The sequence below is a fragment of the Chiloscyllium plagiosum genome, unplaced genomic scaffold (genome assembly GCF_037043375.1).
Source record: "Chiloscyllium plagiosum isolate Xiang-an unplaced genomic scaffold, Cpla_swu_hap1 HiC_scaffold_37, whole genome shotgun sequence".
Taxonomy (NCBI): Eukaryota; Metazoa; Chordata; class Chondrichthyes; order Orectolobiformes; family Hemiscylliidae; genus Chiloscyllium; species Chiloscyllium plagiosum.
Window position 1 is genome coordinate 33289198 of NW_028270175.1, and position 27654 is coordinate 33316851.

Consider the following 27654-nt stretch of genomic DNA (forward strand, 5'->3'; position numbering starts at 1 on the left):
TGTTAACAGGTAGGAAAATATGACCATGTTTATAATGATAACTACAAACATTATCATCTTGGCAGATTACATTCATGTCTTTTACCTCCTATAGTCCCTTCATACGTTCCTCGATAACATGTGATTGGACCCAAAAGGATTCATGGAGAAAAGGGGTATGAAAGTAGGGATGCAGTTCAACGAGCTTCAATTTCTCATCAATTGACCACAGACCTAACTGCAGTCAGTACTCAACATGTTGACTTGTGGCATCATGACAATCTGCTCATGCTCAGATTAAAATGACTGACAAAGTTTTTAGCAGGACCTTCAAAGATTCCAAAGCCCAAAGGACATTGGCCAAGAGAAAATTAACAATAAAACAGGATTTGAGTAGCTTGTTATGTCAAAATTGTAGGGGTTACATGACACAGAAGCAGATGAAATGAAAGAGCAAAGATTTGTTATTGCACAGGGATATGCACGAGTGTCTTACATGTTTTATATTGTTTGTTGTCTGTTTGTTATTTAAAGCATGTACTTATGATTGTTTGGCACCAGTTTCCCACAACACCAATTTGCATTGGTTGGTTGTCAAGTGGCCTTTGTCATTTAATAAAAGGCAAAACCTGAAATGGCATTGATCAATGGGGATACTCAATTGATTTTAGGTCAGTTGGTGGCATTGATGGTGAGAAGTTGATGGAGGTGGGGTACAGACAGGAATTGTGGCTTTTGCCTGATGTTGAGAAATGAGTGCAGTGGTGGACTGCAAGTGATTTGTTTTTCAAGAAATCTAGGGCAGCTAAGTGCATTTCTCATATACCCTCCGTTCAATGGCCTCTATGCGCTATGCACAGAACAGCGCGCCATTACATTTCGGAAACCTTGGTCAGTCTACAAGATAAGATGCCTCCAGATTTGTCCAGGTAATGGAAATGTATTTTTATTATGTGATTCACCTAGTGTTCATAGTAGCTTTTGTTACTCAAGTTTGTAGATGTACCATTAGCCACTTTTTAAGTGGGTATTCCCTATTCCTGAACTGTTTATAGATAAATGCATCTTGGACAACGCAGATTTGACATCCTCTTCTATGATCATGAGGCTGGTCGTATACCATTTGCACCCTTCGCCCGTTGTCTCATCTCAAAGTAGGTCCTCCTATTGGCTCAGAGGTAGCCAATCTCTTGCTATGTGACTGGATCTCACTCCCTGTCTGCTACTCCACCTCCTCAAAGCCTCTTAGGAGTGAATTATTCAAGTATATACCTCAGCATCCATTCTACCATTCCTTACTTCAAGTTCTAAAAGCCAGATATTATACTAGCAGCACTCTACCATATTTCTAGTATCATCTCCTCTCCTCACTTTGTCTATATTGCTTCATCATTCCTGGTTCTCATCATACCTGTTTGGACAAAAAAAAAAAATCGCTGAAAATTAACAAAATGTAAAAATCTCATAGGCCAGGAAGATGTGTAGCATCATCATCTGCATTATGAGGATTACTTTCAAAAGAGGTAAGGTTTAGGTTCCTGATGTTCATTCTGAAACATTGTCCAGTATTATCTTTCTAGCCATATTAATCTTCAACTTTTTTTTTTAAAAGTACATTATATGCAATTTTATTCGCAAATCTAATAATAGTACAAGTTAAAATGTATTCTTTAGGGTGATATTAAATAGGGAAATTACCTTCATAAATTTGCAATAACTTGCAATGTTATCATATTTAACACTAGTGAAGATTTCACATCTCACTTAACCTATTACTAATAAAACACCACAAGGTGAAGTACGTGTAAACAGTTGGTTTACATCATAAAAAAATTAATGGTATTTGCACAAAAGTATTTTAAAAACTCAACCTGTATAAAAAATGGACACTAACATTTATTTTGTACGCTACAAGTATTTTGAAAATAGACAATACAACTGAAATTTTACGCACTTGAATTTTTGTGGACCCTTGCAGACACAGATGGGCCCCCAACAACATTGGTGTTTGACTTTGAAGTTTCATATTTAGATAAGTACATGAATAAGACGTGTTTGGAGGGATATGAACCAAGTACAGGTAGGTGGGATTAGTTTAGTTTGTGATTACGGTCGGCCTGGACTGATTGGACCAAATGGTCTGTTTCCATGATGTATGACTCTATGACTCTACATTCTAGTGTATCTCAATTGAAACATATACCTTCAAATTAAGGCTTAGTAAAAGCTTGTGAAGGTTGGAGATGAAGAGCCAGACTAGATTACCCATATCTTCAGAAACAATTCAGAAAGGCGGGAAGCCAGTAATGGCTGCCAATGACATCATCCTGACCCATAACAACCATGGCCTTGCTCTTAAGGACAACTGGCAGTCACCTACTTTAGAACAAAGGCTCCAGTTGGCAACGAGAACATGACTATCTGATTATGAGTAGTATGATGGCAAAACATCCTTTATAGTAAGGGCAAAATCAAAAGGCCATAGTAAAGGCAATGTAGACAAAACAGTATTTATTGCCAAAGATGAAGCTACTGAGAGTTAACTGGAAATCAACCAATGGCAGGGAAAATTGTCACAGAGATCCTGGTTGAAGACCTTGCAATCATGCTCTGCCAGTGGCCTTTACCTTCTTTACTTCTCACTGCTTTTGAGGATCAGCTGTAGACCATAGAGGCATCACAACAACCACTATGTTCCACTGCATTTTACTGTTCACAGGTGCACTCTTTACCAAATTCATTTAAGGAACAGAGGAAATTATTTCTTTTTTCCATCTCTGGATTTTTGTTGGGGCTGGGCATCATTAATTGCATCCATTTGGTCACCAAGTAACTGGCCAATGTGATCTACTAATAGGAAGGACTTCCGTTTCCTGTGTGTCCAACCAGTCTGCTACCATATGAAGAGAGAGTGTGTGGGTTGTTTTCCTGGCAGCTGTATTGACTCCATCCTCTGGTGTCCAAGTTATTTCAGAACTCCATTCAAACGTCCAAACTGTGTGGATGAATCCTAAAGGTCAAGGAAAATCTCTTGAAAAGATGGTTACTAAACTTTCTACAGGATTCAAAGGCAGAGACACGGAAACTGCTATCATTCAATTAGGAGTGCTTTTGTAATTACAACTTAATTTGTTAGAACAATACATGAACAACTTCAACATAAGCAAATAAAATGGATGTTGTAGATCTAAAGTACAAAAGCAGAATGCAGAACAATTCTGCAAGTCAGGTAGCAATTGTGGATTGAGAATAAAAGTTAACATTCCTGTTCAATGATGTTTCATTAGAATGGGAACATAGAGCAAGCTTGAGAAAGTTCGGTGAACACAAATTTCATTAAACCTAAAAATCTTGGCAAAAATAAGAAAACAATTAAAAATAAAGGTGAGCAGGCAGTTAGAGACAAATGAAACCTTCCTAGAATAGAAGTGACAGTGAAATAAACAATAAAATCCAAAAGAAAAAACAAATTTATACAATGCCATTCACAACCCCTACAGCTACTAAGTGGTTTACAGACAGTGAAATAATTTTGAAGTGCAGTTATTAGTTATTTTCAACTAATTAGAGCATAAAATAATTTCAATCCAAAGGGTTTGTTTTTCTGATTAGAAAATATCTTTTTTTTAAAAACTGAGGCTGTAGGCCTCAAAAATCTACCTCTTTCTAGCTGCAACATTGGTTAACTCTTTTTGTTTTACAGCAAAATGGAAGAAAACCATTATATGGAGGAGGTAAGTGTTTCCCAACACTGCTTGTGGGTTAGCAGAAACAACCAGAATGTTTCCTCTGGCAGCAAACCTATAAACCCTTCAGTGGTCAAACTGTTTTCCAATGATCTCTGATCCATTGACATATTCAATATTTGATCACCCATCAGCATGAGTATTGTTTTACTCCAGATGCCAAACACCCAAATAAAAATTAAATAAATTGCATTAACTTCTTGCACGTCAGCATGGAGCAACTAATACTGAAGTAGTCTTTGAAATGGTTTGGAAACCCATTTAATTCTTGACTGCATAAAGTCAGTTTATATTCCAATATGGTACTGAGAGAGCACTACATCGTTGGAGGTGTTTTTCTTTTATTTAGATATTTCGTTAAAACCTTATGGCTCAGCTGCAAATTGAAGATTCTGAGACACTACACAGGAAAGATCAAGTGATCATTTTGTGTTCATAAACATACTTCCTACTTCTTTACTTGATCTAAAATAATAGTTCCTGACCTTAAGTGATTTCATTATGTTCAAGATTGACATAATAAGATGCAACGTAAATAACACTGTTTTTGATCATTCCCCTAAATAGCATCCATCATTTCCTTGTACTAAATACCCTTCAAAATGTAAAGACTACTCAATAGAATAAGCAGGTACTTTTTTTTATTTAATGGAAGTGCATGGTTAGTCTTATGAAATTGAGATATTAGAAATGTTGTCATGGACCTATTGTGACCCCAAATCTATTTATTGCAAACTATTATACTCAACTTGCAAAATCAGAGAAATTAGATCAGATTTCTAGTGGAGCAATTTTTATAACTAGTAACCCCTCTGTTTTGAAGCTACATGCTATACTTATAATCAAAATAATGATAAGAATTCATTTGTAAACTTTCTTAAATAAGAAAATTCATAAATAAACTCAGCATCATTCAAACTGAAACTTTTTTTGCCTTAATGTCACATATTGTTATCTGCTACTGCTCTTTCCACAAGAGCCTGTGGAATATAAAGATCTAGCTTTCTTCAGGTAATATCATTATGAGACAAGTACATGTTACACCATATACACAGAGGCCAGGTTTTAAAATTACATACTTAGTCTGTCCTCTTGCTCGGCTTTCATTCTGATGCACAAAAAAGGAATCACAATATTTGAATGTTGATCAAGAAAGCAGTCCTGCACGCAGTACCTCTCTAATCCAAAGGGGCAAGGTTCTCATGAAACTTAAGAATGTGGTATATCTCTCAGCATCATTGACTGATCAGAGACTGCACACTTGTAAAGGAAACTGTGATAAAGATGCCTTATAAATAAATTATAGGAACTATTGGACAAACCCCAATCACTCAAAACACCTTCACTTTTATAAAGTTAAGATTGAGAACAGTATTTCATTGTTGTGGTTGTGAAAATATCTTTATTAAAAGGTTCTATTTGAGAATTTATTTCAAAAAATAAAATCATTTTTACAAATACAGAAGCCAATTTTAATATTACATATGTACAGACTTTTGTTTTTTTAATAACAATCTACTTTTGAATAATAGTGTGTTTTGGAAGTGTTCAAGTTTATATTCTTGCTATCATTTTTTTTTCCTCCAGGTCTGAATCATTGATCTCTCTTCTGGGACTGCTCTAGAGAAAGGGATGGCAAATTGCCTTCTTGAACCATTTCAGTCTATGGTGGTAAAAGTACCCTTCTGGCAATGTGTTATATGGAGTTCCAGGATTTTGACACAGCAACAAGTGGCCAGTAGTTACCCCTCATGAGATAGTGAGCATCAAGATACTATTAATTCTAAGGAGGTTAATGGCTGCACAGCATCCTAATATCCTCTAACTCCAACATGCATTTGCCAGTAGGATTCAGTGATTGTTCAGGAGGAGCAGAAATGCTTTCTGTGGATAAGAATTAAGAAGAAAACAAAAGAAACCACAGACTGTCTCTAAGATTGATAAAGCTTGCAAGGAGTATCGATGACCTTTCCATTTTATCTACCAAGTAAATATAATACACATTGTGCATGAATACAAATGGAATATCAAAAACAAAAAAAAGGTATAGACTGACTTTACACTTACTTTCAGAATCTGACTGCAGGAGTCACAGCAGTGTTATAAATGCATCATGCAAAAACAAAACACTCAGCAGCTTTTTTTGAAGAGGAACTTTACACACATCAATACTGTTGAACTGGTAACTCGTACTTGAATACTGTGACAACTGCTGCAGCTTAATCTATAAGTTGATGATTAAATCAAAAAGCAAACCAAGGCTAAGACTGGCACTGGTAAACAAAAGACTGAGTCCATAAGGAAATAATCATTTTAATAAGCAGAAGAAATTATAAAAAACATTTCTTGCCCAAACACTTGCCATTGAATGCATCATTCTGTTTCATTTTTATTGTTCAATGCTCTCCTCAAATATGCTGTTCACATCATTCTTTTCCAAGGATTTCAGGATAGCACAGGTCCCTGCTGTGATACCAGCACAACATTTTCTAAATGCTTATTTTATTAAATATGCTCGCAAAAGCGCTTTGTCAATGGATTAAATTCTATTCTTTAAAATCTCTGAATGTACTTGACTCTGCTCCAGAACATTTATGATAAATACTACTCTTATTCACTTATTATTTCAAAAATAAACCTTGGAAAATAATGAAGATTTCAACATGTAAATGCTTCATGCCTTTGTGACAAATTTCTGTCTTCACTATTTTAATGACATTGTTAAAACCATTTGAAATAAACGGGTTAGCAACTCTGTTAAAATAACATTCACATAACACCACTCACAATGGTTTCCAAGCTTAAAATTTTCCACCCCCACTCTCCTTTGTCTTTCTGTCCTTTATTTTCACCTTGGTACGTTCCTTAGAAAAGACAACTGATTCCATTATTAAAGGTCTATGATTGTGCTATTTTGTTGTGGCTTGACATATTGTACAATCTTGCTACATGGTGGTGGTGGGGTGCTCAGCCTTCAGTGCAACCTTTTGAACTTGCAACAGCCTTCAGCACCATATAAAATCCCAGCATTTTGCAATCAGAAAGCAAAAGCAATGCAGTGTTGAATGGCCAGAATGAAACTTTACTCTCCTTTCTCTTATGGTCATGTTTAGTTATTAGCTCCATCCTTTAAATAGGATTAAAGACAGGATTATTGGCAGTGTGGAGGAACAGAGGGATCGGGTGGGGGTGGGCAAGTACATAGAGCCCTTAAAGTTGCCACCCAGGTGAATAGGGTTGTTAAGAAAGCATATAGTGTTTTGGCTTTCATTAACAGGGGGGTAGAGTTTAAGAGCTGCAAGGTTTTGCTGCAGCTCTACAAGTCCCTGGGTGAGACCACTCCTGGAATATTGTGTCCAGTTCTGGTCGCCCTACTATAGGAAAGATAGAGGCTTTGGAGAGCATGCAAAGAAGGTTTACCAGGGTGCTGCCTGGACTGGAGGGCTTGCCTTCTGAAGAAATAAGCTCAGGCTTTTCTCTCTGGAGAGAAGGAGGAAGAGAGGAGACCTGATCGAGGTGTACAAAATAATGACAGGAATGGATAGAGTCTATAGCCAGAGACTTTTCCCCAGGGCAGGATTGACTGGTACGAGAAGTCATAGTTTGAAGATATTAGGAGGAAGGTATAAAGGAGATGTCAGAGGTAGATTCTTTACGCAGAGAGTTGTGAATGCATGGAATGCGTTGCCAGCTGTGGTGATGGAAGCAGAGTCATTGGGGGCATTTAAGCGACTACTGGACATGCACATGGATAGCAGTGAGTTGAGGGGTGCGTAGATTAAGTTACTATATTTTACATTAGGATTAAATCTCGGCACAACATCATGGGCCAAAGGGCCTGTTCTGTGCTGCATTTTTCTATGCTGTATGTAAATAAAGGAAGAGCTTGTTCTTTTGGTTGGTCACTGGATGGCCCACTGCATCATTATGGAATAATTTTAAAAATCAAAGTAGTGGCTAAATTTAACAATAATGAAGTACTCATAGCTGTAGTTTCAACAGGAAGCATTGCTCCATCTATTCAATGTGTTTCCAGCCCAGTCTCAGGTGAGCATTCTTTATATGCCAATCGGAATCTTCTCCATGTCCCACATGGTGAGCTGACAACTCAAAATGAGATTGTCAATTCAATGAAGACAATTATAGCCAGTTATGCATGAGATTACATTCATTAAGTGAAGAGCTGAGTTTATCCCAAGCACTCAGAGGATGCTCGAGACAGAGATGAACTTCCAACACATTAACCTCGGCCAGATAATACACTATGCAATTCAGCTTTGAATAATCGCTTTCTGAAATTCAAATAATCTTTCAACTCTCACCACACTGACATTATGTGAAGATTCTCCTTTCTTCTTATTGCTACTGGTCAACCTATAAATAACTTAGGTTGAGTGGTCAGAGAAACAGCAGTAGATCCTACGTCAGACTCTTATTTACTTTAGCTCTGGCTTCAACACCACAATTCCAACCAAACTCATCTCCAAACTCAAAGCCTTGGATTCTGCTTTGTCTTCTGCAACCAGATCTTGACTTCCTGACCCACAGACCACAATCAGCAAGAACAAGTGACAATACCTTCTTCAAAATAATCTTCAATACTGGTGCCATGTGCTTACTCACACTCCCTTACTATTTCGTAAGTCTATAAGGAATATTGGAGGAGGTGTAGTAGAAAGCGAAGGTTACATCAGAGTACAATGGATCTTGATCAGATGGGGCAATGGGTCGAGGAGTGGTGGATGGAACTTAATTTAGATAAACACGAGCTGCTGCATTTTGGAAAATCAAATCAGACAGGACTTATACACTTAATGGTAAGGTCCTAGGGATGTTGCTGAACAAAGAGACCTTGGAGTGCAGGTTCATAATTCCTTGAAAGTAGAGTCACAAGTAGATAGGATAGTGAAGGCAGCATTTGGTATGCTTGCCTTTATAGGTCAGTGCACTGAGTATAGGAGTTGAGAGGTCTTGTTGCAGCTGTACAGGCCATTGGTTAGGCATACTGCTTATAGTTCTGATCTCCTTTCTATCGGCAAAATGTTGTGAAACTTGAAAGGGTTCAGAAAAGATTTACAAGGATGTTGCTAGGATTGGAGGATTTGAACAAAATGAGAGGCCGAATAGACTAGGGTTGTTTTCCCTGGAGCACTGGAGACTGAGGGGTGACTTTTGTAAAATCATGAGAGGCATGGATAGAGTGAATAGACAAGGTCTTTTCTCAGGGTGGGAGAGTTCAAAGCTAGATGGCATAGGTTTAAGGTGAGAAGGGAAAGATTTAAAAGGGAACAAATGGGCAACTTTTTCATGCAGTGGGTGGTGTGTTTGTGGAATGAGCTGCCAGAGGAAGTGGTGGAGACTAGTACAATTACAAAATTTAAAAGGCATCTGGATGGATATATGAATAGGAAGGGTTAAGAGATATGGGCCAAATACTGGCAAATGGGACCAGATTTATTTTAGATTTCTGGTTGGCGTGGATGAACTGGACCAAAGAGTCTGTTTCCATGCTGCATAGCTCTACGAGTCTACGACTGTGGGGCTAAATTCTGCTCTAATTCCATTTGCACGTTTACCGATGATACCATTGCAATTATTCTGAATTTAAAAAGACGAGAGATTACAGGAAAGAGATAGAGCGCTTCATGGCAAGGTGTAAAGACAACAATCTCTCCCTTAATGTGAACAAAACAAAGGAGTAGGTCATTGACTTCAGGAAGTCTAGTGTAGGACATGCCCATTGGTATCAATAGTCGAAAGTTTCACATTCCTAGCAGCAAACATCACTAACGATCTGTCCTGATCCGTCCACATCAACGATACAGTCAAGAAACCACACCAATGTCTCTCCCTGTTCAGAAGGCAAAGGAAGTGTGGCATGTCCGCAATGACTCTTAATTTTTATAGATGTACCATGGAAAGCATCCTTTGCAGATGTATCACAGCTTGATATGGCATCTCTGTCCAAGACTGCAAGAAATTACAGAGAGTTGTGAACACAGCCCAATACCTCACACAAACATGCTTCCATCCATTGGCTCAATTTGTAGTTCCTGCTACCTTGGATAAGCAGCCAATGTAATCAAAGGCCCTAACCACCCACCTTATCCTCTCTTCCAACCTTTCCATCAGGCAGAAGATAGAAAAGTTTGAAAACATGTACCAACAGATGAAGAACAGCTTCTTCCTAATCAGACCTCTGAACAGACCTCTCGACCTCTCATACATTAAAATTCTGATGGACAATATTTTTCTAACCCAATTAACAAATTTTCATCTTTAAAAGGTATCTCATCTCAGGGTAATCTTATTACTCACTGGGCAATGATCTGGAATCTACTCCAGCTATTTCAGCTCACCAGCACCTGGATGACTTTTTTTGTGATCTGTGGAAATGGATCTAACTCGCTGGCAACCAAGCATGCGGTTGTTATCTTGAACAAATAAAATGGCATCGTTCTCCCAAAGCTACAAAACACTAGTTTTTGAAGTACTCCCTTTTGCCAGGAGAGGACCATCAAAAGAGAAAACAGTTGGATCAATGAAACTAATAGTACATGCATGGGTAATTAAAATATTAACAGTCAGAAAAACTTCACAATTGGGCATTTGCTTTATGCTTTGTTTAGTATTGGGTCTCACTAACTTAAGGCATTGAAAGGTGCAACAGGCTCACGGTACTGAATTAGACTCCTTCTGTTCCTTTGGCCCGTATCTTGTTGCTGGCTGCTACTGCTCTCCTGGTTATTCTATGCAGTGGAGTCAATTTAATTGCATGTACAAAGCTTCTGTAGCTGGTCAGAACTGCAGCACGATACTCGAAATGAGGTTTTCTCTGTAGTTGGCTATCCTGTATGAATTGATCTACTGATATTCCCTTGTGAATTTTATGGTCTGCAGATAGGGGTCATTTGATCGACCTCCTTAGGTCCTGGTTATCTGTCCAGGGCACTAGTCCATCATTTTCTTACAAGATTTCCATGAAAATTAGCTCTCAGATTGCTTGGGGATGGCATGAATATGGTTTCCCAATTGGCTTTATAGAATTTGTCACATGCTGCCAGGCCAGCCTGTTGGGACAGCAGGTGATTTTGCTTTTGCAATTGTACAAGAACCAGCTGGATTGCTGCTCACTGTCCTTATCTGGAGATTTTGGTACAATACTTGAACTCAGTTAAATTATTAGTAATGTTGGGTTTCAGTTTGGCATTTGGGCTGTGAAGAATATTCACACAGTTTAACACAGTGACAAATGTCACAGAGCTAAGGCTAACTATGGGAAGGTAGCTACTGAATAAATTCCACTTTGTGCATAATGAGAAGCGCCAAAGATGGATAATCAGCATAATTGCTTTGAAATTTTGAATTTAACTAGTTTTCTTGTTATAAATCAGTGTAAATATGCCAGTCACAAATATTTTAAACTAATTCATGGAATGTGGGTATCACTAGTCAAGGCCTGTATTTAAATGCAACTGAGCGGCAGGCTTAGCCATTTCTGGGAGTAGTTAACATTCCCCTACTTAGCTGTGGGCTTGATGTTCAATACTCACCTGGAGTAATGAAGAACAGCTGATTTTCTTCATCCACCCCAAGGGCTGATGGGTTTTTCGGAATTAATAATTTCAGGGTCACTACTGCCAGGACTGGCTTTTTGTTCCAAATTCTTTACTTAATGGAATGTAACTTCCTCTGCTTACTCTTTTAAAATCTTTGGTTCTGGGTTACTAACCTCATAATACCACAAATTCGATGAAAGGTGTTCTGAATGGTCACTGGACCTGAAACGTGACCTCTGCTCTTTCTCTGTTGATGCTACAAGACATGCTGACAGTTTTCCCAGTAATTTGTTTTTGTTTCGGATGTCCAACATTCAGTGCTTCGTTTTTCTTTGAAAGAATATCATTGATATGGAACATTAGCCCTTCCTTTCCACACATGCTGCCTGGCCTATGCATTGCAAGATTCTGTTTTTATTCCAGTGACGACCATAATGCCACCAAGACACCACGACTAAAACTAATTGCTCCGCCCGCTCAATGTTGTAGCCAGTCTTCGTGTATAAAGTGTTGAGACGCTACATAAATGGAGCACGAAGGAGTTTGCTGTTCGTAGCGTTTGTTAATTCATTTGAAAAACTGAGTTTACAACGGGTCAGAAGCGAAAAGAACCGGATAGCCAATAATAAACTTCAAAATTGACAGTTCAAGTCAGGAATGTGCTGTAAACGCAAACGTTTAACGTTTTCTTAATGTAGGAACCAGTTAAAACAGGCTTATGATCACTTCACAACTAAAATAAAAATATTTTAATTTAAAAAAAAAACTCTTACCTCGTATTTTGAACTTTTTCGCTAATAGTGCATTTCCCTTTGAGGCATTCGCTTGGATTTGTCGTGAGTGTAATACACAACTTTAATGGTTCATCATTCTGCCCTCTGCAGTTGCAATATTTCCATCGTCGCGGTTTCGTATTGCGTGGAATTTTACAAGGTTGGTGACTGCAGGGAGGGAAGTGTAATTCTACAATTGCGTACAATTAGCAGGAAAACTATTTATTCGAAAACAAAGTTTTGCTTTAATACTTTTGTGGTATGTTATAGCTGAAAAGGGGCCTGCATGAAAATTTCAGCATTTCATGAAAGCTGCCTTTTAATTTAGAAAAAAATGACACTAACCCAAAGTTGTGCAAATAAAATACTGCGCCTGAGAAGATCGGAATTTACGTAACTTAAACTCATACCTTAGGGGAAATCTCATTTAAATTAAATAACCAAGTATCCATACAATACAGCTAAACAAATAAAAAAAATCCAACACGGTTCTGGGTCACAATTGTTAAAAAAAATTACTTTAAAAAAAAAGTTTTATTCCCCAAAAGAGTTTATTTATTCCCCGCCATCTGTTTTAAACAATCTTTCTCACACATCAAAATAGTCCTTGATATTGACTCCTTACTTTTAGGTTTCATAATTGATCTTGATGTGTTTATACAGAAACGTTATAATGCCCCTATTTTCAACAACTTGGTTTCCGCACCAATTCAACATTGGTACAGAAAAACTATATCATTCTCAATACCTCACGCTCCAACTGTGTCAGAAACAGAAGAGCGCCTGGAAGATTAATATATCGTGAGACCGCACCAACCTGCTGAAATGCATGGGGTCGCCCGTCTCCACAGAGCACCAATTAACAGACCGTTTTACTCTTACGGCAAGAACTGGCTGCTCTTTGCGAGTAAAAGCAGGCATCAGGAGTCGAGTGCGCACCCGCCCGATGAGAGACGGGCGGGAAGAAGACGGGTCGTCCGGTTACACCGAAGTCAGAGTTTACCTTTATGGCGGATGTTTGGTGTACCCCGCTTCCAAAACAAAAAGCGGTGCGTGCGCTGGAGCTGGGGATTTTTGTTTTGTAGCTGGGGCTGGCGGTTCAGCGTTGCAAACACAGTAGCTCGAGCGTGACAGCTAAAACCGTTGGGCTCGCGAGCCAAACAGAACTGGGATTCCTGGGCTCGCGCTCCGGTGTTGCCATCCCTCCCGCTCCAACTGTCACTGAAGCCTCTTACTCCGCCCCAATTAAATCTCATTAAGTTTTAACATCGACGAAAGTAGAAACACCTCCGATGCATTTTTCAAATCCAATTTACTTATTTATCCTTTGACCATTTTTTTTCACTGAAGATCGTTCCCATTGCTGCATCATGTGTGAGGAAAATGCATTCAAATTGGTAAGTTACATCGTTTTGGCATATAAGGCAACAAAGAGTGTATGCATATAAGGAGATTAATTTTGCTGGGGAGGACGTACAGTTTGTTTGGCCTTTCTGATTTTTTTCTATTTTAAGTTAATTGTTTAATTTTCTGATCATTGGAAGTGATAACTTTCTATATTTAATCGTTGTATTTTAGTATGACTGACAGTGTTTTCCTTCCCCTCTCAAAGATATTCATTAAGACCATCGATTTCTGGAATAATATCCTTAAGTAGTCACAAAAATAATTGCTTAGTGATTATTTTCATTTTTAATAAATAGACCTGCATTTAATAGAATGTGTTAGCTTTGTCTTTTATACAATGCCATTATTGATAGAGGTCTCAACTAATCTCCTTTAATAAATATGTATTATTTATATATACACACTTGTAAACTACCTTTACAAACTACTAAGGTGTGCCATGATGTAAACGGTTTAAACTATTATTGTACCTTGACTGCAAGTTTTGCAAATTCCAGGCAAGCAATTACGGTATTTACCAGGAGGTATTGGAGCACAAGGTTCAAAACTGACTTGATTCCCTTTTGGTGGATGTCTATGCCTTTTGATTCTTGGTAAACTTACTGTTAAATTGAGGATGTGTATTGATTTTCAAAATAATTTCATGTTTCAACCCTCACATGTTTCTAACACAATAATATGTCCCACGATCCTTCACAGAAGTATTAGAAATTACAATTTTAAGTAACTAGAAATTGATACAAATGACTGAAAACTTTGTTTCAGGATTGTCTAAGGATTCTAAGGACTGTCTTTTAAAGGAGGGTCATAAAGGGGGAAAGGAAGTTGGGGATGAGGTGAGGAATGGAATTACAGAGTTTAGAGCCTTGATAGATGAAATTCCAGCCTAATTAAAAATAGAAATAATCAAAAGGTTAAAATTTAAGGAGTACAGAGATCTTGAAACATTGTAGATCCAAAGGAGATTAGAGCTAATAAGGATTAAGTAAGGTAAAGTGATGGTGTGATGATCATGTAAATATGTTGTAAAATTATGTGGTCACTGTGTTTGAAATATGCCTTATTGGTTGGTTGATGTTTGTGAGGCCACTATATTGAAACTTAGAACTGCAGCGTAATGTTAGGATGCCTTGAGATTAAATCGTCGAGTCTGGAAGTTTTTCTGTCGCATTAGTATATGGTAAATCTGTACAAAGTATTTCTTGGGATTGATCCAATGCTTAAGGTAGGTGTTGGAGGATGTTTTTCAGTCTTCTTAACTTGTTCATTAAACATGCGTTGATGAATTAAATTTTTGTGTTTATTTTTGTTTTTCTTTCCTTCCCTTTCTGCATTCCCCTCTCAGACGATGTTGGCATTTTATTTGGATCCTGACAGCCTGGAGTGGGCATTTTCATGTGAACTTTTTAGTGTTTGTCATCAGGTTTAGCCATGAATGTCACCATGGCTAAACCTGATCTTACCTTTTACTCATTGTACACAGCTCTGGATTTTCCAGTAGGTGTGACTAGATACTAATCCTAAATGATTCGTTTCTCACTAACTTCAGGATACTGATGCTAATAACAACTCTACCACTGCTGCATCAGCTTTGATCAGTAGAGGAAAGTTGCCTTGGGAGGAAAGATTTTTTCTAGCATTGGAAATATGTTACCATTTCTTAGTCATCACCAAGTCAAAATCTGGGATTTCATACCTGAACAGCATGATAGTATTTTCACACACAACATATTGATTTGAAAAAGGCTCACAACCACCTTCTCAAGGACAAGACATGAAGAGGACATTTAGAGTATTTACCTTTGCCACACTCATGTTAGTTCAACATTATAATTATGCAGCTTTTCCTTGAATTTATGCTCCGTAGCTATAAGGTTTTTTTAAAAAAAACATTTCATTAAGAACTACCATTGCAGCGAATAGTTTTCAGCTAATCTGCATCCAGTAGCTTATTTGAAAACTTTGTTCACATTGTGAGATCTTTAAATTCCACCTAAAGTAGCCCAGAAAATTCATAACATTCCAAAATAATTCAAAACATTTTTAAATAAAAGAGCTCATAGCATTCTCCAATTTGCCTCTCAACATTAACAGATCCCTTTAAAAAATTAAAATTTGAATGCATATCTGCACTAAAATCAAGCATTTTTTCTTTGAAACATAATCTGTGTACAAAGTATTTTTGAAATCTATCCATTAGTTTTTGAAATGTATTGTTTAAAACAGGGCATTACCTCCTCCCACCATCAGTGGCAAAGGTAATTAGTGTGGACAGTGAATGCTGACCTTGCTAGCAACACCCACATCTAATTAGTTAAACTTTTTAAAAGAACAATCTCTCATTCATTACTCTGTTTCTCATCAAGATGTGTGCACGTTTGATGTCCTGATTACTTTCATTAACCATTTTCAACATTGAGTGAAAGAATGTTTACCTGATATGCAGGTAACTAGGGCACAGGTTTTCTTTGTGATCTTCACAGCACACGAATGTTCAAACCCAGTGAGGTACACACCAAAACTGTTTAGTTACACTGGTCCACTACACTATTAACCCACTTTTTGTACAATTCTGGAGGATAAAGCAGAAGTAACTTTCTGCTAATAAGGGATGGAAAGCCCCCCCTCATTATCTCCTTTTAATTTTCTCTCTATTAGAAGTTTCACTGCTAATTTACAAGTGCAACATTCCATGGCTTGCCAGTCAATGCATTAAATCACAGTTTTTCTATAGCAGTCCTTTTTAAAAACACTTCATTTTGGAATTAAAATATTTAAAATGTCTTTAAATACTTCAGAGTTCTGATCCATTATCCTAAAAATTGTTGAAATTACACTTGAACATATATAAAATGTTGGTAAGTTTGCTCGCTGAGCCAGAAGGTTTATTTTCAGACATTTCGTCATCATGCTAGGTAACATCATCAGTGAGACTCTGGTGAAGTGTTCGTGTTATGTCCCACTTTCTATTTACGTGTCTTGGTCTCTTAAGGTGGGTGGTACCATTTCCGGTTCTTTTTCTCAGGCATTGGTAAATGGGGTCCAAATCAACATGTTTATTGACAAAGTTCTGGTTTGAATGCCTGGCCTCCAGGAATTCCCATGCGTATCTCTGTTTAGCCTGTCCTAGAATGGATGTGTTGTTCCAGGCGAAGTGGTGTACTTCTTCGTCTGTATGTAAGGATACTAGTGATAGTGGGTCATGTCTTTTGGTGGCCAGTTGGTGTTTGTGTATCCTAGTGACTAGTTTTCTGCCTGTGTGTCCGATGTGGTGTTTGTTACAGTCCTTGCAGGGTGTTTTGTAAATGACATTTGTTTTGCTGTTTGTTGGTACTGGGTCCTTAAGGTCATCAGTAGCTCTTTCAATGTGCTGGTAGGATTGTGGGCTACCATGATGCCACAGAGTTGGAGTAGTCTGGTATGTATGATGGCATACTTTGGTAGGAGGAACGAGAAAAGGCAATCTAAAATAACGGATGTATGATAGTGTGGCTAGGGTTTCTGGGCATGTTGTATCTACTTGTTTGGGTTTATTGTTTAAAAATCGGTGGACTGTGTTTATATGCTGTATAATTATTTTTCTTCTGCTCGTAGTTCCTGGGTGTTGCAGTGTGTTGTGGCCCATTTAAATAATGTCCTTTTGTGGGTGTTGGGATCATTGCTTCTGGAGTTAAGTATCTGGTCTATGTGTGTTGCTTTCCTCTAGACGCTGGTATGCAGTTCTCCATTAATTGTTTGTTCCACTGTGATATCTAGGAAGGGGAGTCTGTTGTTGTTCTCCCCTTTTGTGAAATTTGTCAGTAAGGATGTTGTTGATGATGTTGTAGGTTTCCTCTAATTTGTTCCGTTTTGTGATGACAAAGGTGTCATCCATTTGGCAGACCAAAGTTTGGGGTTGGATCATGGGGAGGGCTGTTCATTTGAGTCTCTGCATTACTGCTTCTGCTCAGAAGCCTGATATTGGTGATCCTATGGGTGTTCCATTGATTCGTTTATAGTCTTGCATTTAAGGTGAAATGAGTAGTGAGGCACAGGTCTACCATCTTAAGGATGTTGTCCTTGCTGATGAAGTTGGTACTGTCTTGTGTTTGTGTCCTTACTTTGTCTAGTAGTGTGGTCAGTGTTTCTTTGGCCAGGCTGATGTTAATTGATGTGAATAGGGCTGTTACATCAAAGGAAACCATTATTTTGTCCTCTTCTATTTTGGTCTTTGATGATGTTCTTGGGCGGAATGGATGGAGTGGCATGAGTCTTCCACTAGGTCTTTCATTTTTCAGTGGAGTTACTTTGCTAGTCTATATGTTGGTAAGTCAGGGAGTGGGATTATGGATCTGAGGGGGACCTCCTCAGGCTCGTAGAAGTGAAATGTGTTGGATCCATCAGGTTTCATCTTTTGGAAATCCATCTTAAAAATTTCATTTGATTTATGAAGCTTCTTCAATGTAGCTCTGATACAATTTTCTAGCTGTAGAGTTGGGTCTATCACCACCTGTTGGTAAGTGTTAGTATCTGCAAGCAGTGAGTTCGCCTTTTCAATGTACTGTGTTCTGTTTAGGATGATGGTCATACACCCTTTGTCTGCAGGAAGTATTACAATGTTTCTGTCTTTTCTGAGTCTTTCTAGGGCTTTCCTTTTCTCTGTGTTGACGGTGCTGTCTTCCTTCTTCCTGCTTAGTGTTGGTACAACTCTCTGTCTGATGGTCTGCTGGGTTTCTCCTGTGGGTCCGATGGTCTGCTGGGTTTCTCCTGTGAGTCCGTTGTCTTTCAGGGTTGATTTGAATGCTGCTAAGAAGTCCTTTTTGTCCAATCTCTGTAGTTGTACTTCATTCCACTTACTGGGATGGCTTTTTCAGTGTCTGTTAGTGGTCAGCCCAATAGGTTCTTAATCCAAGCCTCTGAATTGTCTGTGTGTTCTTTTGTGTGAGCTTGTCCAGATTTTTCTTTATTGGACCGATTTGGACCCATTTACCAACCTCAGAAAAAGAACCAGAAATGATATCATCCACCTTAATAGACGGAGACACATAAAAAGAAAACGGGACAGAACATGGATGCTTCACCAGAGGCTTACTGTTGCATGGCGATGATACATCAGAAAACAAACATTCCAGCTCAGCGAGCAAACTTACAACATGAACCTTAATCTTCTCAAAGATCGCAAATATATGAAAAAGTACTGTGAATAGAGTGATTCGGTTCTTTTTTGTGAGGTTTTTATAGGAGTTGTTAAGATGTTTGATAGTGAGAAATAAATATGCATGTTGCAGGAAAATATTTATGTATTTGTTAGGAGATCAGAAAATTTAAACTGGGATTCAGTCTGGAGAATTGAGGCATTGCATTTGGGGAAGGCAAGCTGATTAAGTGGGTATCCAAATGGTCAGATACTAAGAAGCAGAGCTAAAATGTACTATCAGCCGCATGTTAGGATGGGAGGGTATGGTTGGGGAAGTATAAAATTGCAGTCATGCCTGTCTTGCCATGCCTGTTGCCCTGCTGCCTCTGCAGGCATTAGAAGGCTTTAGACAGCCTGCTTGTCTTTGGCTTATTTGGGCAATTAATTGGCTCCATTGGAGCATTGGAATGTCCTATTGGAAGTTTTGTAGGGTGGTGGAAGCTTAAACCATGTGACCTAGTTTCTTCAGGCCAAGCATGGCACCCTCCTTTTGGGCATCTTGTACATCTCACTTGCCCTTATCTGGGTTCCCATCTGTTTTATTCAGGCTTGGCTCTGATGAGACCCTAGTCTCAACTGGGACTCACTATTGACTTTCACAGTGCCTATATAAGATTCAGTATGTGTCGAAAAAATCAGCAGAGGTATTAGTGGAGTACAGAAAGTTGCTGTGGTTCTGTTCGCCGAGCTGGAAGTTTTTGTTGCAAACGTTTCGTCCCCTGTCTAGGTGACATCCTCAGTACTTGGGAGCCTCCTGTGAAGCGCTTCTGTGGTGTTTCCTCCGGCATTATAGTGGCCTGTCCCTGCCGCTTCCGGTTGTCAGTTTCAGCTGTCCGCTGTAGTGGCCAGTATATTGGGTCCAGGTCGATGTGTTTGTTGATGGAGTTTGTGGATGAGTGCCATGCTTCTAGGAATTCCCTGGCTGTTCTTTGTTTGGCTTGCCCTATAATGGTAGTGTTGTCCCAGTCGAATTCATGTTGCTTGTCGTCTGCGTGTGTGGCTACTAGGGATAGCTGGTCGTGTCGTTTCGTGGCTAGTTGATGTTCGTAGATGCGGATCGTTAGCTGTCTTCCTGGTAAAAAGATTGGGTACCCAATGAACACAGTCCACCGATTTCTCAGCAACAAACCTAAATAAGCAGACAAAACACGTCCAGAAACCCTAGCCACTCTCCCCTACATCAAAGGCATCTCGGAAATGACTGCCAGACTACTCAGACCCCTTGACATCATGGTAGCCCACAAATCCACCAACACACTAAAACAGCAGCTAATGAACTTGAAAGACCTTATATAAACAATGAGCAAAAGACAAACAGGCAGAAAACTAGCCACCAGGATACACGAGCACCAACTAGCCACAAAAAGACATGACTCTCTCTCACTAGTATCCTCACATACGGATGAGGAAGGACACCACTTCGACTGGGACAACACATCCATCCTCGGACAAGCCAAACAAAGACACGCACGAAAATTCTTAGAAGCATGGCATTAGATTAGATTACATTACAGTGTGGAAACAGGCCCATCGGCCCAACAAATTCACACCGACCCGCCGAAGCGTAACCCACCCATACCCCTACATTTACCCCTTACCTAACACTAAGGGCAATTTAGCATGGCTAATTCACCTGACCTGCACATCTTTGGACTGTGGGAGGAAACTGGAGCACCCGGAGGAAACCCACGCAGACACGGGGAGAACGTGCAAACTCCACACAGTCAGTCGCCTGAAGCGGGAATTGAACCCGGGTCTCTGATGCTGTGAGGCAGCAGTGCTAATCACTGTGCCACCATGCATTCCAACCGGAACTCTATCAACAAACACATCGAGTTAGACTCCATCTACCACCCCCTGAAAAAAGTAACAGGAAGTGACTTCACCACAGGAAATAACATCAGCAACCCAAAGAAACCCAAACATATAAATAGAAAGCAGGAATTTTCAGCATTTTTCGCATGAGGCCCACTGATACCTAGTAAGGTAACGAAACGTCTGGAAATGAACCATTCAGCTTGGAGTTACTGTGCTTATATGTAAATATGCAGAATATAGTAAATATGATCAAGAAATTCAAACACCTTGCCATGTGGAAGAATGATTTGTGGAAATAGCAGAGATCTAGCTTAAGGAAAAGCAGTACTGGATATTAAATATTCCTGGGTACAAGGTGTTGAGAAAAAGAAAGAAATGAGGAGGGGTAGCAGTATTGGTTAAGGAGCCATTGCAATGGTAAGAAAAGAACATGTATCAGACAGTTCAAAGACAGAATCAATTTAGCTAGAGCTAAGGAACAAAAGGGATACAATTATGTTGTTATATGTGGTCTATAAACCAGCAACAGCATGTAGGAAAGGACATAGAGGAACAAATCTGCAGGGAAATTAACAAGATGCTATCATTACAGAAGAGTTATAATAGGAGACTTCAAATTTCCAAAAACAGATCAGGATACTTGTATAGTATCTTGAGTGGATACTTGTAGCAGAGAGACGCAAACATTCCTGGATTACAAGCAGGAGACCTTTCTATGGTGGTGTGTCCAATCCAATAAGAAAGGATGCACTTTTGGATCTGGCTGTTGATAATGAGGGCCCCACGTGAATCAAATGCCAGTCGGGAATATGTATGTGATATTGACCATTTAATCATAAAATTCTGGATGATGGTGGAGAATGATATATAACAATCCAGAGTGAGAAAAATCAATTGGCTGAGAGCAGACTTCAATGGGAGCAAAAATGGAGCTGGACAGGATTGACTAGAACAAGAGTAATCGTTGCTGGATATTTTTTCAGGCTGGAGGAAGGCTTGTAGAGGAGTTCTGCAAGGGTTGATGTTGCCTTTTTGTGCGGTGGTCAAGTTCAGAGTTTTCAGATGATATGAAATTGCAAGAAATATAAACAGTGAGAATGACAGTGTAGAACTGCCAAAGGACAAGCGGGCATAGATTTAAAATGATTTGCAAAAGAAGCAAGGATGATATAATTAGAACAGTTTCCACTGTGAGTAGTTATGGTATGGAATATACCACCCAGAATGTAGTGGAGGCAGATTCAATTGAGTCATTCAAGAGGGCATTGGATGATTATTTGGATAAAACATATTGCGCAAGGCTTTGGGGAAAGGCACAAGACTGGCACAAGGTAATGCTGACTATTTGAAGAACTGGTGCAGGCATGAAGACCAAGCAGCCTCTTTCTGCATCTTAAGACTTGTGTGATTCTGTGATATTCAGCTAATTTCAAACCAGAATTGGATAATAATCTGTAAAGATTTACAGTGCGAAGATGGAAAAGATGTGGGATCGGTACTCGCTGAATTGCTGCCAGAAACAGTATGGACATGATGATCTGAAAGACCCTCTTTTATACTGTAACTATTCTTTGTAAGTTGGATCACTTTGTTTTTGGCTGACAGAAGACACAATGAGCCAAATGACCTACTGTGTCATGATTTTTCTATGTTCCTATTCTGAATTCTCAATTTGCTATGACATTTGTGACCCATCCATACCTCGTTTTAGATGTCCATGTCTGAATTTAGAACAGTTTATTTCTCCTTGTATTCTCTGGAGATCATGTTGTGATTCTGGTTAGAGAATGCTGAAATTGTTCTGTGATGATTGCCAATTAGAGTTCCAGTTTAAGCTGTGATCATTCTGTGGGAGTAACTGCTTAATCAAAGTCCAAATTCAGTTTACTTGTGTTCCTAAGTCAACCTGTTAAATCACTTGTTAGGTTTAGACATTTGCATTAGTTTTTAGTGTGCAGAGAGATATTGATGTGAAACATTTGTTGAGTGTAAAAGCATGGAAGAACCTAAATTATCATAGCTGAACCTGAGTGGTTAATGATGACATTAATAGATATTGATTCTGGTTCCTTTCACAGATCAAGTATTGAGAACAAGATAATTTTGGTAACCAAATGCAGTTCTTAATTCTTTCTGAATAGTTAAAAAGGAGAAAAAAATGTTAAAAAGGAGAAAGTCTTGTTAGTGAGTTCTCAATCTCAGAATGCCCTGTTGGGATAGAGCTGAGAAACAGCAATGAGAAGCAATTATTGGTGGGAAATGTTTATATGCCTTTAAACTGTTGTGCTAATTTTCCATGCTTTAAATCAGGAAATTAGAAATGCATATAAGTAAGACAGTAATGGGCAACTTCAATTTACATATAGACCAGATTAACCAAATTATTACTAATTAATTGTGTACAAGATGGAACAACCTTTTTAAAAACTGACTAAGGTTTGGTCTATTTTGAATTTTGTTGTGTAATGAGAAAGGGCTAATTAATAACCTTGCTGTAAAGAGGCCTTTGGGAATTTGCGACCACAATATGGCAGAATTTTCTATTTAAAATAGAGTTGAACGTGACATATTTTATTCTGGAATTATGATCTTAAATCTGAGTAAAGAAAACTGGTAAATTGTCAAAGTGTGGATTGGGGAAGTGCTAAAATATTTAATAGCAGTAATAGCTAGTATTTAAAGGATTATTACAAATTCTATAAAAGAAAGCAGAGTAGGAATCAATGGCTGTTCTCAAAGATGCACATTATTAATGATTGAACTGGAATGGTCAATGCTGGACTCTCAATCTATTTAAACACTTTTTAGATTTGGACTCAAGGTAAATGTGTAAAGTTATGCAGTTTGGTGAAAAAAATTATTAAATGGTGAGAGGTTGGGAAGTGCGAAGTGACTTGGGTATCCTTCTCCATGAGTCACTTAAAAACCTGTATATAAGTGTAGTAACAAGCAGTTAGGAAGGCAAATGGTATGTTGGCATTTATGCCAATTATTTTAAATTATTTTTATGTACTATACATCGGGTTTCTCTCCCTTATTAAATAACCAAAGAGAAAATTGGCAAACATTCTCTTCATAGAAATCAGGAAGGTTTACGTTGTATTTCACAAGTAAGAACAATGCAGTTAGCAAACCTTTTTATACTATAATTGGAAGTTCCATCCCTACTCCACATTATGGACAAATATTGTTGAATGAACTAAATTGCATAAGGTTGCAAAGACAAGAAAATAAGTTTGGTACTTCTATTAGTCACTTAGAGGACGGGAGTAACTGAATATGGTGGCTTAAAACAATTATGGATAAAATTGATGTCAAAGTCTGAAATGAAGCATTGTCTATTTGCTGGGGAGGGATAACTGAAGATTAATGAAGGCAATACAACTTAGTAGAGAATCTGAGGTCAAGAAACAAAGTTGATAATTATCTCTATAGGTGAAAGATCAGTGGAGTATACATTTCAGTGCAGAAGTGGCCAAACATAAACAAGAATGAGGATGATTGTGCCATTTTCCAAGGAGTTGGGTCACTTCCAAGCTGCGTTTGCTACTGGAAACATATACAAGATAAATCTAAAGCGAATCTCTCAAAAGATTTAGATATCCATAAAATAGTAGACATCCAGAAAATAGTGTATGCCTTCTCTTAGCAAAAATAAGAAACCAATAGCAACTGCTAGATTACTAATGTCTTAGTAGAGGGAAATGAGACATTCTTCAAATTAAACAAGAGTACAGCAGTTCTAGATGATACTGAATGGTTGATCGAAGAAAAGTTATCTTCCATCACCACTCATGTCGGGAGGTATGGAACTCAAAATCATTAGACAACTGGATGTAAAACTGAGAGATTTTAGAAAGAAAAATCATTAAAAATTTACATAATACTGAATCAGTGTTTTGCTTGTAAGCAGGAAAGCCTATGCTAAATTGCATCTGATTTACAGAATGGAGGAATTTTAAAACTTAGATCAGATTAAAGCCGTCAGAGTTGATTTTCCATAGCTCTTCAAGGGCTGGGAAAGGTGATGTCAGCATACCAGAGAGGGAAAAGAAAAATCCCCATTTAGTCTTGCAAATTGTAAAGAAGAAATTTTGATTTTATATTGAATGAAGAGAGTAGTTCATCTTTAATAGAATCAACATTCTCATCCGGGGGATCATCCTAGTGCCAGGGCTAAAATAATGTATCAGAATAAGTATAGATCTTGCACAGTTTATTAAATGCAAAGTTCATCCTATATTGTCTGTGAGTGAGAGCTTAGCAAAATTATGAAAGGGTTCAATCTTCACACAATGGACAAAAATGGCAAAAAATGCAATGCCCCCTTGAAGAGTTTAAATTAGTCACAACATTTTTTTTTTACTCTGTTTTAAGATTTTCTTTGAATCTATGGCCCTTCAGCATGAGAGCAGTGCCAGAAATGTTAGAGAATATATAGCATCTTTGAAACTATGGATCAGTATATTTCACATTGATGACATGATCCATGGAACCACACAGAATATGAATCGTGTGTGCTGTGCTGCCATGCCAAACCTAGCTGTTATTATATGAACTGCTCCATTAGCTGTTATGATAAGACAATATTTGGTGATTTCAGTATAGTGCAAGGAAGCGTGAGAGAAACTTTTTGAGAAAATCAAAGGTGTTAATATCACTCGATATTTTGCCTCCCGATGACCCAGAGGTACCCATCACCATTGTTGCAAATCCCTCAATTGGAATAGAAGCTGTACTGTTTCAGATATAGGTGGAAAGCGTGACCAGTTTACAATGCAATTGTTTTCAGTGACAGAGGAAGATACATTAGTCCATGGATTTGTGAAAAGTTTGCAGATTACATTCTTGTCCTTCACTTCAATAGAGAGACAGACCACAGACCCTCAGTGACATTCTTAAATTAGTGATTCAGATTGAGGGTGATAAGTTTAGATATTAATTTTAAGAAAAGTAAACTGCTCGATGCTTTGTCTTATATTCTTGATTCAAGGCCTGGAGTTGAAGAGGTGAACAATTTTGCATTGATAATGTCTGCACTCATACCAGCAACAGCTCAGCAACTGAATGAAATTAGAGAGACACAGAAATCTGAAGAGTATGCTTTGGTTAGCGTGTCCTGCACCAAAAGGTAACCAGCATATATGCCACCCATTCTTCAACAGTGATATGAACAGAGAGCAACTGTGTAGTAAATTTTGTAGTCACTTATTACGAGAGATTGGTCATACGAGTTCTGTAATTTGATTAATTGGAACAATTGGTTATCGTAAGATGTTTAGTCAGAGCAAAATATTATGCTGAATTTTACAGTTTTGTGGCTAAGTGCAAGTTGTATCAAATTTGTTGGAGGGATTCTTATCGCGAGGCTGAGTGTATATTCAGGCCAAATCTGACCAATCTCACTGCTTTAATTGCCGACTGCTCCCCTATCATGAAATTTATTTTTGTCATGTGCCGCTCCTAGAACAACTCGCCACCTGCCAGATATCCCAGAATTGACTGACATTGCTGGTGCAGGCACCACCTTTTAAAAAGCTGTTGCACACCCAGACAAGTGCGGTCAGTCCAAAGTTGCCTCTCACATTGCAACAACTATCCTAGAGCCCTTTCTGGATATGATGGTACACAGGTGGCAATTAAATAGACAATAGGTGCAGGAGTAGGCCATTCGGCCCTTTTGAGCCTGCACCACCATTCATTATGATCATGGCTGATCATTCACAATGTTCCTGTTCCTGATTTATCCCCTTATTTCACTATCTTTAAGAGCTCTATCCATTTCTTTCTTGAAAGTATCCAGAGACTTGCTTCCACTGCCTCCTGGGGCAGAGCATTCCATATATCCACCACTCTCTGGGTGAAGAAGTTTCTCCTCAACTCTGTTCTAAATGGCCTACCCCTTATTTCTAAACTGTGTCCTCTGGTTCTGGACTCTCCCATCAGCAGAAACAAGCTTCCTGCCTCCAGAGTGTCCAATCCTTTAATAATCTTATACGTCTCAATCAGATCCCCTCTCATCCTCATCCTTCAAAACCCAAGTGTATACAAGCCCGTTGCTCCAATCTTTCAACATATGATAGTCCTGCTATTTCGGGAATTAACCTCGTGAACCTATGCTGCACTCCCTCAATAGCTAGAATGCTCTTCCTCAAATTTGGAGACCAAAACTGTACACAATGCTCCAGGTGCGGTCTCACCAGGGCCCTGTACAGCTGCAGAAGGACCTCTTTGCTCCTATGCTCAATTCCTCTTGTTATGAAGGCCAGCATGCCATTAGCTATCTTCACTGCCTGCTGTACCTGTATGCTTGCTTTCATTGACTGATGTACAAGAACACCTAGATCTCGTTGTACTTCCCTTTTGTCTAACTTTACTCCATTTAGATAGTAATTTGCCTTCCTGTTCTTGCCACCAAAGTGGATAACCACACATTTATCCACATTAAACTGCATCTGCCACGCATCCGTCCACTCACTTAGCCTGTCCAAGTCACCCTGTATTCTCATAACATCCTCTTCACTTTTCACCCTGCCACCCAGCTTTGTGTCATCAGCAAATTTTAGTACCTTCATCTATATCATTAATGTATATTGTAAACAGCTACAATCCCAGCACCGAACCTTGTGGTACCCCATTCCGAAAGGGACCCATTTATCACTACTCTTTGCTTCAATCCAAGTCAGTATTTTGCCCCTAATACCATGTGCCAATACCAATTCCTCTTCCTCTTCCTCTTTCCCAAGACCAGCAGTGGAAACCATAATGTCAGGCCACGCCAGCCTGGTCTGTGTTTGCCATCCACCTTAAAGCAGCAACAGCCTTCTAGAGGAACATGCAACAATATAGGAATCAAGTCATTGACCTTCCCATTCTATCAGAGTAAATGCCACCATGTTCTCTCTGAAAACAGAGTTCCTCTTTCTCTGCGCCTTTACTTGCCACCCACCAAGGTTCATGCTCTACCACTTTCATTAATATGTAAAACATTTTACGTGCCCCAGCCTATGATGTGGCTAACCATACTTGCCTTCTGCACCACCTGTTCACATGCTTAGGACACCTATCCACGCGCTAACGATGTTAGCTGTATCACCCACATTGAACCCCTTTGCTATTTGCCTTTCAAGGAGGATAACAGCCTATAATAAGGCTGAAAGACTCAAGATGAGTGGTGTGCTGTCTGTCATTTGGCT

The 27654-nt window shown here is 38.7% G+C and overlaps 1 protein-coding gene and 1 long non-coding RNA gene across 10 annotated transcripts in view; one reads left to right on the top strand and one right to left on the bottom strand.

Annotated features, from left to right (window-relative positions):
• Window positions 1-1792: 1792 nt before the first annotated feature.
• On the bottom strand, window positions 1793-13196 carry LOC148139788 (uncharacterized). 2 transcript variants are annotated; one of them, XR_015753482.1, is made up of 3 exons: window positions 13061-13196; window positions 12058-12225; window positions 1793-2989 (listed from the first exon to the last, which is right to left on the bottom strand). It is a non-coding gene; the product is annotated as an uncharacterized LOC148139788 (long non-coding RNA). The 2 variants fall into 2 exon arrangements; XR_015753483.1 differs by lacking the exon at window positions 13061-13196 and adding an exon at window positions 12683-12812.
• Window positions 13085-27654, top strand: part of disp3 (dispatched RND transporter family member 3) — a 492179-nt gene continuing 477609 nt past the window's right edge. For 7 of the 8 annotated variants that reach the window (XM_087980574.1, XM_087980573.1, XM_087980579.1 and 4 more), the window contains exon 1: window positions 13085-13454. The gene's annotated coding sequence lies outside the window, so the exon portion shown is untranslated. The remainder of the gene's footprint in view (window positions 13455-27654) is intronic. The other variant, XM_087980580.1, reaches the window with a different exon arrangement.